This window comes from Salvelinus fontinalis, chromosome 30 (genome assembly GCF_029448725.1).
Source record: "Salvelinus fontinalis isolate EN_2023a chromosome 30, ASM2944872v1, whole genome shotgun sequence".
Classification (NCBI taxonomy): Eukaryota; Metazoa; Chordata; class Actinopteri; order Salmoniformes; family Salmonidae; genus Salvelinus; species Salvelinus fontinalis.
Genome location: NC_074694.1, coordinates 36502345 through 36515734, shown reverse-complemented (window position 1 = coordinate 36515734; position 13390 = coordinate 36502345).

Below are 13390 nucleotides of genomic sequence, written 5' to 3'. Positions count from 1 at the left end.
AATCTAAATGCGCAACCTAGATTCAAGCCAATGTCTTAAGTAGCTGATTTATGGATTTTTACATTTTTTATTTCACATGTATTTAACCAGGGAGGTCAGGTGAGAACAAGTTCACATTTACAACTGCGACCTGGCCAAGATAAAGCAAAGCAGTGCGACAAAAACAACACAGAGTTACACATGGGATAAACAAGCGTACAGTCAATAACACAATATAAAAATATATGTACAGTGTGTGCAGATGTAGTAAGGTTAGGGAGGTAAAGCAATAAAATAGGCTATAGTGGCAAAATAATTCTAATTTAGCATTAACACTGGAGTGATAGATGTGCAGATGATGATGTGCAAGTAGAGATACTGGGGTGCAAAGGAGCAACAAAATAAATAACAGTATGGGAATGAGGTAGTTGGGTCTGCTATTTACAGAAGGGCTGTGTACAGGTACAGTGATCGGTAAGCTGCTCTGACAGCTGATGCTTAAAGTTAGTGAGGGAGATATGTCTCCAGCTTCAGTAATTTTTGCAATTCGTTCCAGTCATTGGCAGCAGAGAACTGGAAGGAAAGACGGCCAAAGAAGGTGTTGGCTTTGGGGATGACCAGTGAGATATACCTGCTGGTGCGTGTGCTATGGGTGGGTGTTGCTATGGTGACCTGCAAGCTGAGATAAGGTGGGGCTTTACCTAGCAAAGACTTATAGATGACCTGGAGCCAGTGGGTTTGGCAACGAATATGTAGCGAGGGCCAGCCAACGAGACCATACAGGTCGCAGTGGTGGGTAGTATATGGGGCTTTAGTGACAAAACGGATAGCACTGTGATATAATGCATCCAATTTGCTGAGTAGAGTGTTGGAGGCTATTTTGTCAATGACATCGCCGAAGTCAAGGATCGGTAAAATAGTCAGTTTTACGAGGGTATGTTTGGCAGCATGAGTGAAGGAGGCTTTCTTGCGAAATTGGAAGCCGATTCTAGATTTAATTTTGGATTGGAGATGCTTAATGTGAGTCTGGAAGGAGAGTTTACAGTCTAACCAGACACCTAGATATTTGTAGTTGTCCACATATTCTAAGTCAGAACCGTCCAGAGTAGTGATTCTAGGCGGGCGGGCAGGAGCAGGCAGTAATCGGTTGAAGAGGTGCACCCATTTAGTTTTACTAGCATTTAAGAGCAGCTGGAGGCCACGGAAGGAGTGGTGTATGGCATTGAAGCTTGTTTGGAGGTTTGTTAACACAGTGTCCAAGGAAGGACCAGATGTATACAGAATGGTGTCGTCTGCGTGGAGGTGGATCAGAGAATCACCAGCAGCAAGAGCAACATCATTGATATATACAGAGAAAGGAGTCGGCCTGAGAATTGAACCCTGTGGCACCCCAATAAAGACTGCCAGAGTTCCGGACAACATGCCCTCTGATTTTACACACTGAACTCTATCAGAGAAGTAGTTGGTGAACCAAGCGAGGCAGTCATTTGGGAAATCAAGGCTATTGAGTCTGCCAATAAGAATGTGGTGATTGACAGAGTCGAAAGCCTTGGCCAGGTCGATGAAGACGGCTGCACAGTACTGTATTTTATCTATGGCGGTTATGATATCGTTTAGGACCTTGAGTGTGGCTGAGGTGCACCCATGACCAGCTCAGAAACCAGATTTCATAGTGAAGAAGGTATGGTGGGATTCGAAATGGTCAGTGATCTGTTTGTTAACTTGGCTTTCGAAGACTTTAGAAAGGCAGGGCAGGATGGATATAAGTCTGTAACAGTTTGGGCCTAGAGTGTCTCTCCCTTTGAAGAGGGGGATGACCGCGGCAGCTTCCCAATCTGTAGGGATCTCAGACGATACGAAAGAGAGGTTGAACAGGCTAGTAATAGGGGTTGCAACAATTTCGGTGGATAATTTTAGAAAGAGAGCGTCCAGATTGTCTTGCCCAGCTGTTTTGTAGGTATCCAGATTTTGCAGCTCTTTCAGAACATCAGCTATCTGGATTTGGGTGAAGGAGAAGCGGGGGAGCTTGGGCAAGTTGCTGCAGGGGGTGCAGTGCTGTTGGCCGGGGTAGGGAAGCCAGGTGAAAAGCATGGCCAGCCTTAGAAAAATGCTTATTGAAATTCTCGATTATCGTAGATTTATCGGTGGTGACAGTATTTCCTAGCCTCAGTGCAGTGGGCAGCTGGGAGGAGGTGCTCTTATTCTCCATGGACTTTACGGTGTACGAAAACTTTTTGGAGTTAGTGCTACAGGATGCAAATTTCTGTTTTAAAAAGCTAGACTTAGCTTTCCTGACTGACTGTGTATATTGGTTCCTGACTTCCCTGAAAAGTTGCATATCGCGGGGGCTATTCGATGCTAATGCAGTACGCCACTGGATGTTTATGTGCTGTTCAAGGGCAGTCAAGTCTGGAGTGACCTAAGGGCTATATCTGTTCTTAGTTCTAAATTCTTTTGAATGGGGCATGCTTATTTAAGATGGTGAGGAAAGCACTTTTAAAGAACAACCAGGCATCCTCTACTGACGGGATGAGGTCAATATCCTTCCAGGATACCCGGGCCAGGTCGATTAGAAAGGCCTGCTCGCTGAAGTGTTTTAGGGAGCGTTTGACAGTGATGAGGGGTGGTCGTTTGACCGCGGGCCCATTACGGACGCAGGCAATGAGGCAGTGATCGCTGAGATCCTGGTTGAAGACAGCAGGGGTGTATTTAGAGGGCAAGTTGGTCAGGATGATATCTATGAGGGTGCCCGTGTTTACAGATTTAGGGTTGTTCCTTGATAACTTGTGTGAGATTGAGGGCATCTAGCTTAGATTGTTATTACTCCAACCTTGTGAAAATGACAATCTGTCATGTTTTCATTTTCATCAAAAATGACTTTATATCAAGGAGTGCCTTTGACTTGACGGACTACACATGCGCATTTTGGCGCGAGACGCCCGTTAGACCCGATTACGGGTTTCTACACATGCCTTAGCTAACCAACATCGCCATGACATCGCCTACACACTGTACTGTTATACTGCACTGTCTTTGAGGCTCTATTTGGAAAATCTGTGGCACGCTCATATGAATTTACATGGTGACACAAAAAGCTACCAGGCCAAATTTTGGAGAAAGATGCTTTTACTTGTCAACAACTAGGTGCTTGAAAGCTACATATACACTGAATGTACAAAACATTAAGGACACCTGCTCTTTCCATGACATAGACTGACCAGCTGGCTCCATGTCAACTACAATCCAGACACTGTTTAATCCCAATGCTCTAAACGCAAAAATGCCTTACTTGCAATACGGTTTTGTAACCCTTTCGAACTTAACTTTCATATAAGCCAGAAATAATATTTTAAATACAAAATATACTTAATGTGTGCAGTTTAGCAAAGTTGCACCTGGCTGTATTAACGCTCCGCTTAGGCTACAACACATCCTCTTACCTTGCGCTCGCATTTCCATAGGACCATTCCATTCCACATTTCTAGTGTTTCTCAAAATATAGCCGGGTGTAACTTTCCTAAACTGCGTACAGTAAGTTTATTGGTTGTATTTGAACAAATATTTCTCACTTATATGAAAATTAAGTTCCAAATGTTTCCAGAACTGTATCGCATGCTAGGCGTATTTGCGTTTAGACGGAGCATTTGGGCAGTATCTGAGCATCAGGGCTTTCCCTCAGCTCAGGCGGCAGACAGCTTTCCCACACATAGTTGACATGCTAGGGGAAGCAGATGTGGGTTTAATGGATCAGTGTGAGGAGCTGTAGAAGATGTCAAACCCTTAGGCTCCGTTTTAGGACCACTATTGTTTTCACTATATATTTTACCTCTTGGTGATGTCATTCGGAAGCATAATGTTGACTTTCACTGCTATGCGGACGACACATAGCTGTACATTTTTATGAAACACGGTGAAGCCCCAAAATTGTCCTCCCTGGAAGCCTGTGTTTCAGACATAAGGAACTGGATGGCGGCAAATGTTCTACTTTTAAACATGGACAAAACAGAGATGCTAGTTCTAGGTCACAAGAAACAAAGAGATATTCTATTGAATCTGAAAATTAATCTTGTTGGTTATACAGTCGTCTCAAACAAAACTGTGAAGGACCTCGGCGTTACTCTGGACCCTGATCTCTCTTTTGACGAACATATCAAGACTGTTTCAAGGACAGCTTTTTTCCATCTACGTAACATTGCAAAAATCAGAAACTTTCTGTCCAAAAATTATGCAGAAAAATGTATCCATGCTTTTGTCACTTCTAGATTAGACTACTGCAATGCTCTCTGCAATCGGCTACCCGGATAAAGCACTAAATAAACTTCAGTTAGTGCTAAATACGGCTGCTAGAATCTTGACTAGAACTAAAAAATGTATCATATTACTCCAGTGCTATCCTCTCTACACTGGCTCCTGTTAAAGCTAGGGCTGATTTCAATGTTTTACTGCTAACCTACAAAGCATTACATGGGCTTACTCCTACCTATCTTTCCGATTTGGTCCTGCCGTACATACCTACACGTTATGGAACTCTGATCTGTTTACCGGACGTGCTACCTGTCCCGGACCTGCTGTTTTCAACTCTCTAGAAACAGCAGGAACGGTAGAGATACTCTGAAAGATTGGCTATGAAAAGCCAACTGACATTTACTCCTGAGTTGCTGACCTGTTGCACCCTCTACAACCACTGTGATTATTATTATTTGACCCTGCTGGTCATCTATGAACATTTGAGCATCTTGGCCATGTTCTGTTACAATCTCTACCCGGCACAGCCAGAAGAGGATTGGCCACCCCTCATAGCCTGGTTCCTCTCTAGGTTTCTTCCTAGGTTCCAGCTTTTCTAGGGAGTTTTTCCTAGCCACCGTGCTTCTACACCTACATTGCTTGCTGTTTGGGGTTTTAGGCTGGGTTTCTGTACAGCACTTTGTGACATCAGCTAAAAATACATTTGATTGATTGATACATTCAGGTTTCAGGCCTGGACATGATTACAGTTATGTCATAGGAGACTTGTCACGCCCTGGCCTTAGTATTCTTGGTTTTCTTTATTATTTTAGTTAGGTCAGGGTGTGACATGGGGAATGTTTTTGTTTTGTTGGTTTTGGGTGTTGTTTATGGAAAAGGGGTTGTGTTAGTATATGGGTTTGTGTGGAGTACATGTTTCTAGTATTGTCTATGTATGTGTAGTTGTCTAGGAGAGTCTATGGTTACCTGAATGAGTTCCCAATTAGAGACAGCTGATTTCGGTTGTCTCTGATTGGGAGCCTTATTTAGGGTAGCCATAGGCTCTCATTGGTTGTGGGTAATTGTCTATGTAGAACGTTTGTAGCCTGTATGTATGTGCACAACGTTTGTAGCTTCACGGTCGTTTTGTTATTTTGTTAAAGTGTTTCGTGTTTATTGTTTGTCATCTTTTAAAATAAAAGAAGATGGCTTACTTTCCAACTGCTGCATTTTGGTCCGTCAATCCCCCACACGATCGTGACAGAATTACCCACCATAGGACCAAGCGGCATGGAAAGCGGCAACAGGACCTACCTACACAGGATTCATGGACATGGGAGGAGATACTGGATGGTAAGGGGCCGTGGGCTCAACCGGGAGAATATCGCCTTCCTCGTGAAGAGCTGGAGGCAGCTAAAGCCGAGAGGAGGCGATATGAGGAGGCAGCACGGAGACAAGGCTGGAGACCCGTGAGTACAACCCAAAAATTTCTTGGGGGGGGCCTTAAAGGGAGTGTGGCGAAGTCAGGTAGGAAACCTGCGCCTACTCCCTGTACTTACCGTGGAGAGCGGGAGTACGGCAGACACCGTGTTACGCAGTAGAGCGCACGGTGTCTCCTGTACGCGTGCATAGCCCGGTTTGGTACATTTCAGCTCCACGTATCGGCCGGGCTAGACTGAGAGTTGAGCCATATGTCATGAAGCCGGCCCAACGCATCTGGTCACCAGTGCGTCTCCTCGGGCCGGCGTACATGGCACCAGCCTTACGCATGGTGTCCCCGGTTCGCCTACATAGGCCGGTGCGGGTTATTCCACCTTCCCGCACTGGTCAGGCGACGGGGAGCATACAACCAGGTAAGGTTGGGCAGGCTCGGCGTTCAAGGGAGCCAGTACGCCTGCACGGTCCGGTATTTCCGGCGCCACCTCCCCGCCCCAACCCAGTACCACCAGTGCCTCCTCCACGCACTAGCTATATGGTGCGTGGCTCCAGCCCTTTACCACCAGTGTCTAAACCACGCACCAAGCCTCCTGTGTGTCCCCAGAGTCCTGTGCGTCCTGTTGCTGCTCCCCGCACTAGCCCTGAGATGCGTGTCCCCAGCCCGGTGCCACCAGTCCCGGCACCACGCACCAGGCCTACAGTGCGCCTCAGCCGGCAGGAGTCTGCCGTCTGCACAGCGATGACTGAACTGCCCGTCTGCCAAGCGCCATCTGAGCCATCCGTCTCCCCAGCGCCATCTGAGCCATCCGTCTCCCCAGCGCCATCTGAGCCATCCGTCTGCAATGAGCCTGCAAAGCCGCCCGTCTGCCATGAGCCTGCAAAGCCGCCCGTCTGCCATGAGCCCACTGAGCCGTCCGCCAGACAGGAGCCGCTAGAGCCGCCAGCCAGACAGGAGCCGCTAGAGCCGTCCGTCAGACAGGATCTGCCAGAGCCGCCAACCAGACAGGATCTGCCAGAGCCGCCAACCAGACAGGATCTGCCAGAGCCGCCAACCAGACAGGAGCAGCCAGATCAGTCAGCCAGCCATGAGCAGCCAGATCCGTCAGCCAGCCATGAGCAGCCAGATCCGTCAGCTAGCCATGAGCAGCCAGATCCGTCAGCTAGCCATGAGCAGCCAGATCCGTCAGCTAGCCATGAGCAGCCAGATCCGTCAGCTAGCCATGAGCAGCCAGATCCGTCAGCTAGCCATGAGCAGCCAGATCCGTCAGCTAGCCATGAGCAGCCAGATCCGTCAGCTAGCCATGAGCAGCCAGATCCGTCAGCTAGCCATGAGCAGCCAGATCCGTCAGCTAGCCATGAGCAGCCAGATCCGTCAGCTAGCCATGAGCAGCCAGATCCGTCAGCTAGCCATGAGCAGCCAGATCCGTCAGCTAGCCATGAGCAGCCAGATCCGTCAGCTAGCCATGAGCAGCCAGATCCGTCAGCTAGCCATGAGCAGCCAGATCCGTCAGCTAGCCATGAGCAGCCAGATCCGTCAGCTAGCCATGAGCAGCCAGATCCGTCAGCTAGCCATGAGCAGCCAGATCCGTCAGCTAGCCATGAGCAGCCAGATCCGTCAGTTAGCCATGAGCAGCCAGATCCGTCAGCTAGCCATGAGCAGCCAGATCCGTCAGCTAGCCATGAGCAGCCAGATCCGTCAGCTAGCCATGAGCAGCCAGATCCGTCAGCTAGCCATGAGCAGCCAGATCCGTCAGCCAGCCATGAGCAGCCAGATCCGTCAGCTAGCCATGAGCAGCCAGATCCGTCAGCCAGCCATGAGCAGCCAGATCCGTCAGCTAGCCATGAGCAGCCAGATCCGTCAGCTAGCCATGAGCAGCCAGATCCGTCAGCCAGCCATGAGCAGCCAGATCCGTCAGCCAGCCATGAGCAGCCAGATCTGTCAGCCAGCCATGGGCCGTCCCTCAGTCCGGAGCTGCAGTCCCTCAGTCCGGAGCTGCCATTCCTCAGTCCGGAGCTGCCATTCCTCAGTCCGGAGCTGCCCCTTACCCTGGTACTGCCCCTTACCCTGGTGCTGCCCCTTACCCTGGTGCTGCCCCTTACCCTGGTGCTGCCCCTTACCCTGGTACTGCCCCTGACCCTGGTACTGCCCCTTACCCTGGTACTGGCCCTTAGTTCGGAGCTGTCCCTTAGTCCGGAACTGCCCTTTAATGCAATGGGGTTAATGTGGAGGGGGGTCGTTTGGAGGAAGCCTAGGAGATGTTTAGGTACTGTGGTGACGTGGGGACCGCGACCAGAGCCGGAGCCGCCACCGTGGATGGAAGCCCACCCAGACCCTCCCCTAGACTGTGTATGGTGCGCCCGGAGTTCGCGCCTCAAGGGGGGGGTTATGTCACGCCCTGGCCTTAGTATTCTTGGTTTTCTTTATTATTTTAGTTAGGTCAGGGTGTGACATGGGGAATGTTTTTGTTTTGTTGGTTTTGGGTGTTGTTTATGGAAAAGGGGTTGTGTTAGTATATGGGTTTGTGTGGAGTACATGTTTCTAGTATTGTCTATGTATGTGTAGTTGTCTAGGAGAGTCTATGGTTACCTGAATGAGTTCCCAATTAGAGACAGCTGATTTCGGTTGTCTCTGATTGGGAGCCTTATTTAGGGTAGCCATAGGCTCTCATTGGTTGTGGGTAATTGTCTATGTAGAACGTTTGTAGCCTGTATGTATGTGCACAACGTTTGTAGCTTCACGGTCGTTTTGTTATTTTGTTAAAGTGTTTCGTGTTTGTCATCTTTTAAAATAAAAGAAGATGGCTTACTTTCCAACTGCTGCATTTTGGTCCGTCAATCCCCCACACGATCGTGACAAGACTGTGCTTTCTCTTTGCAAATCACACTGCAAGACATCCTGAACTTTGAGAAGTCCTACAAGAACTGTGAGGATGAGAAGCATGATCTGATGCGGGTCTATGTGGAGCACAAGGGCGACATGGACAGGATCATGGAGAACGTGCTGTGTGCCACCCTGGAGGATGAGACACGGATCAGAGCCATCCTCAAGAGTGCCATCTGCTCCAAGGGGCTGCAGGCTCACAAGGCTTTCACCAACGCAAGGTGTGTGAACTAACCTACTACTCTAAATGTATTTTTAGTTAGTTTTATCACAGACAAACAGTAGCTAGCTGATACATGTGAACATCTTTATGTTCACCAAATGCATCTATCACCATTAAGCTGGTAATGTTTTGGTGTTGTCACTCCCTGACCTGAGATATCTCTGTTTTCTTTATATTTTGGTTAGGTCAGGGTGTGACTAGGGTGGGTACGTTAGTTTTTGTATTGTCTAGGGTTTTTGTATGTCAAGGGTTGTTGTAGGTCTAGGTGATTTATATGTGTATGGTGGCCTGATATGGTTCCCAATCAGAGGCAGCTGTTTATCATTGTCTCTGATTGGGGATCATATTTAGGTAGCCATTTATCTTTTGGTGTTGGTGGGTTCTTGTCTATGTGTAGTTGCCTGTCAGCACTCATTTGTATAGCTTCACGTTTTGTTATTGTGTTAGTTTTGTTCAGTGTTCATTCTTATAATAAAGAAGAATGTACGCATACCCCGCTGTGCCTTGGTCTCCTCCTTACAACAGCCGTGACAGGTGTCAATGTGTTTCCAGGTCGATAAAGAGCATAAAAAGGCAGATTTACAAACGCTCAGCATGCGTTGAATATGGCCGGTGTCAGTAAACGTTGGCAATTTCTTTAAATTAAATTGTTGCTAGCAACACATTTACAGTCACCAACGCTCTAGACAATATGAAAATAGCCTAACCAGCTCTGCTAGGGCAAGTAAAATGGTCAGATTGAGGTGTTCTCTCATTTTTGTCTGGAATTAGATAGGAAGCTAGCTAACTTTAGCCGGTTAGCTTGTGTGCTTGACTGCCATTGTGAGGTCAGAACGCTCAGGTCAACCCTACTCGTTGGACAGTGCGTCCAGTGTGCGCTCTGAACGCTCCGAGAGCAAAACGCTCTGAATTTACAAATGGACAATCTGACAACGCTCTGAATTTATGAACGCTCAGAGCGCACTCTAAACACACTCTGGCACTCCAGATTGAATTTACGAACACAACCTTAATAAAGGCACTTTTAGAACAATTACAAGTGATGAAACAATTAAAACATGCTCCGGAACGTTCACGAATAGTAAGTATTTTTTAAACCTCCCGCTTTGGGCTGGATATGTCAATGTGTAGTTCATACATGCATAATCTATGAGCAGAATTACTGTTTTACCTCAATTAGCCACAAGCTGTGTGGCAACATTTTCCGCCACGTGGGCCAGCTATTAGCCACTTGAGTTTCAACCAATGAGCTTCAGCCCCTCACCATTGTAGTGACAGCTAGTAAGATGCACACACAGCAGAGCGAGAGAGAAAGAGCAATGCAATTGACATGGTGCACATACAGTGGGAAGAAAAAGTATGTGAACCCTTTAGAATTACCTGGATTTCTGCATGAATTGGTCATAACATTTAGACAAACACAGTCTGCTTAAACTAATAACACACAATTATAATTGTTCATGTCTTGAACACACTGTGTAAACATTCACAGTGCAGGTTGGGGAAAGTATGTTAACCCTTGGATTTAATGACAGGTTGACCCTCCTTTGGCAGCAATAACCTCAACCAAACGTTTTCTGTAATGGCGGATCAGACCTGCACAACGGTCAGGAGGAATTTTGGACCATTCCTCTTTACAAAACTGTTTCAGTTCCACAATATTCTTGGGATGTCTGGTGTGAACCGCTCTCTTGAGGTCATGCCACAGCATCTCAATCGGGTTGAGGTCAGGACTGACTGGGCCACTCCAGAAGGCATATTTTCTTCTGTTCAAGCCAATCTGTTGTTGATTTACTTCTATCTTTTGGGTTGTTGTCCTGTTGCATCACCTAACTTCTGTTGAGCTTCAATTGGCGTACCAATAGCCTCACATTGTCCTGCAAAATGTATTGATAAACTTGGGAATTCATTTTTCCGTCGATGATAGCAAGCTGTTCAGGCCTTGAGACAGCAAAGCAGCCCCAAACCATGATGCTCCGTCCACCATAGTTTACAGTTGGGATGAGGTTTTGATGTTGGTGTGCTGTGACTTTTTTTCTTCACACATAGTGTTGTGTGTTCCTTCCAAACAACACAACTTTAGTTTCATCTGTCCACAGAATATTTTGCCAGTAGCGCTATGGAACATCCAGCTGCACTTTTGCGAACTTCAGACGTGCAGCAATGGGGTTTTTTGGACAGCAGTGGCTTTTTCCTTGGTGTCATCCCATGAACACCATTCTTGTTTAGTGTTTTACATATTGTAGACTCGTTAACAGAGATGTTAGCGTCTTCCATTCTTGTTTTGCCGGAACAAACTTACTTGTTTTAAACACCAAGAAAAACATCTTGGCCATGTTCTGTTACAATCTCTACCCGGCACAGCCAGAAGAGGACTGGCCACCCCTCATAGCCTGGTTCCTCTCTAGGTTTCTTCCTAGGTTTTGGCCTTTCTAGGGAGTTTTTCCTAGCCACCGTGCTTCTACACCTGCATTGCTTGCTGTTTGGGGTTTTAGGCTGGGTTTCTGTACAGCACTTCGAGATATCAGATGATGTAAGAAGGGCTATATAAATAAATTTGATTCGATTTTGATTTGAGTACAAATTCAGGAAGTGGCAGAAACAAAACTTCTAGGAGTGCAGCTAGACAACTGCTTATCATGGTCGTCTCAAATAACTAATCTATGTAAAAATAAAACTGCATGCATGATCAGAAGGATAGCTACATATTTACCAGGAAAGATTCTTAAGCAAATAACACAAGCAGTAATTGAGAGTCAGGTGAACTACTGTTCTGTGGTCTGGGGAAATGCATCAGCAAGTGAAATTAGGAGGCTGCAGATTAAACAGAACAAAGCAGCAAGGATTGTTTTAAGGTGAGATGTGGTTCTTCTGTTGTAGTCATGCGCAATGCTCTTGGTTGGTCATCAATCAACAAGATAATTGAAAGAAACATGTTTATTTTATTTCATAATATACACCATTTAAAATGGCCAAACTCTATAAACAACAGTATTCAGTTGGTAAGAGACAGACATTTAGTAAATACTAGGAATAGATTGTCCTCCATCTATGTGTTATCCAGACAGAGAAGAGAAATAGGCAAAATAACATTTTGATTTAGAGCAATAAAGAAATTGAATAATTTAACTGAACAAACCAGAAACCTTCAATTTATATACATTTAAACAATACTTTAAAACCATTTAAATATAATGCATAGGAAAGTTGTGCTGGACTATGGTAGATGAAGAATCAATCTATCTTTTTAGACTGTTAGAGTATCTGGTCAATATGTTAGTGTATTATGTCTGTTTGTAACGGTGTGTTATATGTGAAAATGTGATCGTATTATAAGTTGTATTTTAATGTTTAAGGACTACTGGAAGATTAGTCGAAATGAGGACTTAAAGAGATCCTAATAAAATAAGTCTTTGGCTGACGCTCTAGGATTCTTCTTAACCTCATTGTGCATTCTACGCTGCGCTCTTGCAGTCATCTTTGCAGGACGGCCACTCCTAGGGAGAGTAGCAACAGTGCAGAAATGTCTCCATTTATAGACAATTTGTCTTACCGTGGACTGACTTTTAGAGATACTTTTGTAAGTTTGTTTATGCAAGGCAACAATTCTTCATCTTAGGTCTTCTGAGATCTCTTTTGTTCAAGGCATGGATCACATCAGGCAATGCTTCTTGTGAATAGCAAAATCAAATTGTGTGAGTGTTTTTTATGGGCAGGGCAGCTCTATTCAACATCTCCAATCCCGTCTCATTGATTTGACTCCAGGTTAGTTGACTCCTGACTCCTATTAGCTTTTGGAGAATTCATTAGCCTAGGTGGTCACATACTTTTTCCATGACATTACACTGTGAATGTTTAAATTATGTATTCAATATAGACAATAAAAATACAATTTGTGTGTTATTAGTTTAAGCACACTGTGTTTGTCTATTGTTGTGACTTACATTTACATTTAAGTCATTTAGCAGACGCTCTTATCCAGAGCGACTTACAAATTGCTGCATTCACCTTATGACATCCAGTGGAACAGCCACTTCACAACAGTGCATCTAAATCTTTTAAGGGGGGGGGGGTCAGAAGGATTTCTTTATCCTATCCTAGGTAGATGAAGATCAGATCAAATTTTATGTAAAATCTATGCAGAAATCCAGGTTATTCCAAAGGGTTCACATACTTTTTCTTGCCACTGTATGTGACGTAGTATGACATATTTGGGACCACTTTTGGCTCGTGAGTGCTACATTCAGGACTACTGGTTAAAAAGTATACAAAAGTACTGCAGAATCTCTTAAAATGCATGCAAAAATGTGTTTTACATATGGCAATCTTGAATACGAACGAAACATTTTGCATTTTATCCTAGCCCTTCAAAGGCGTTCAATTAATTACTGATATACTGGTAAAAAATTAAAGCAAGTCCCTATCGCACATACATTTTTTACACAAATGAGATGTATTTCCTGTCCACTGGTCCCCACAGTGTCTGTTATGGACCCCGGAATGTTTACTGGTTTTATCAAAATCAAACTTCCCGTCTGTGAATGTCACCAAGCAGTTAACACAGTACAGTATTGCTGCCTGGTCTTTTAAAATCATCTGTATGTTACATTTGCAGCTTTGATGCTGTCCACCGTCTACCCATCTTC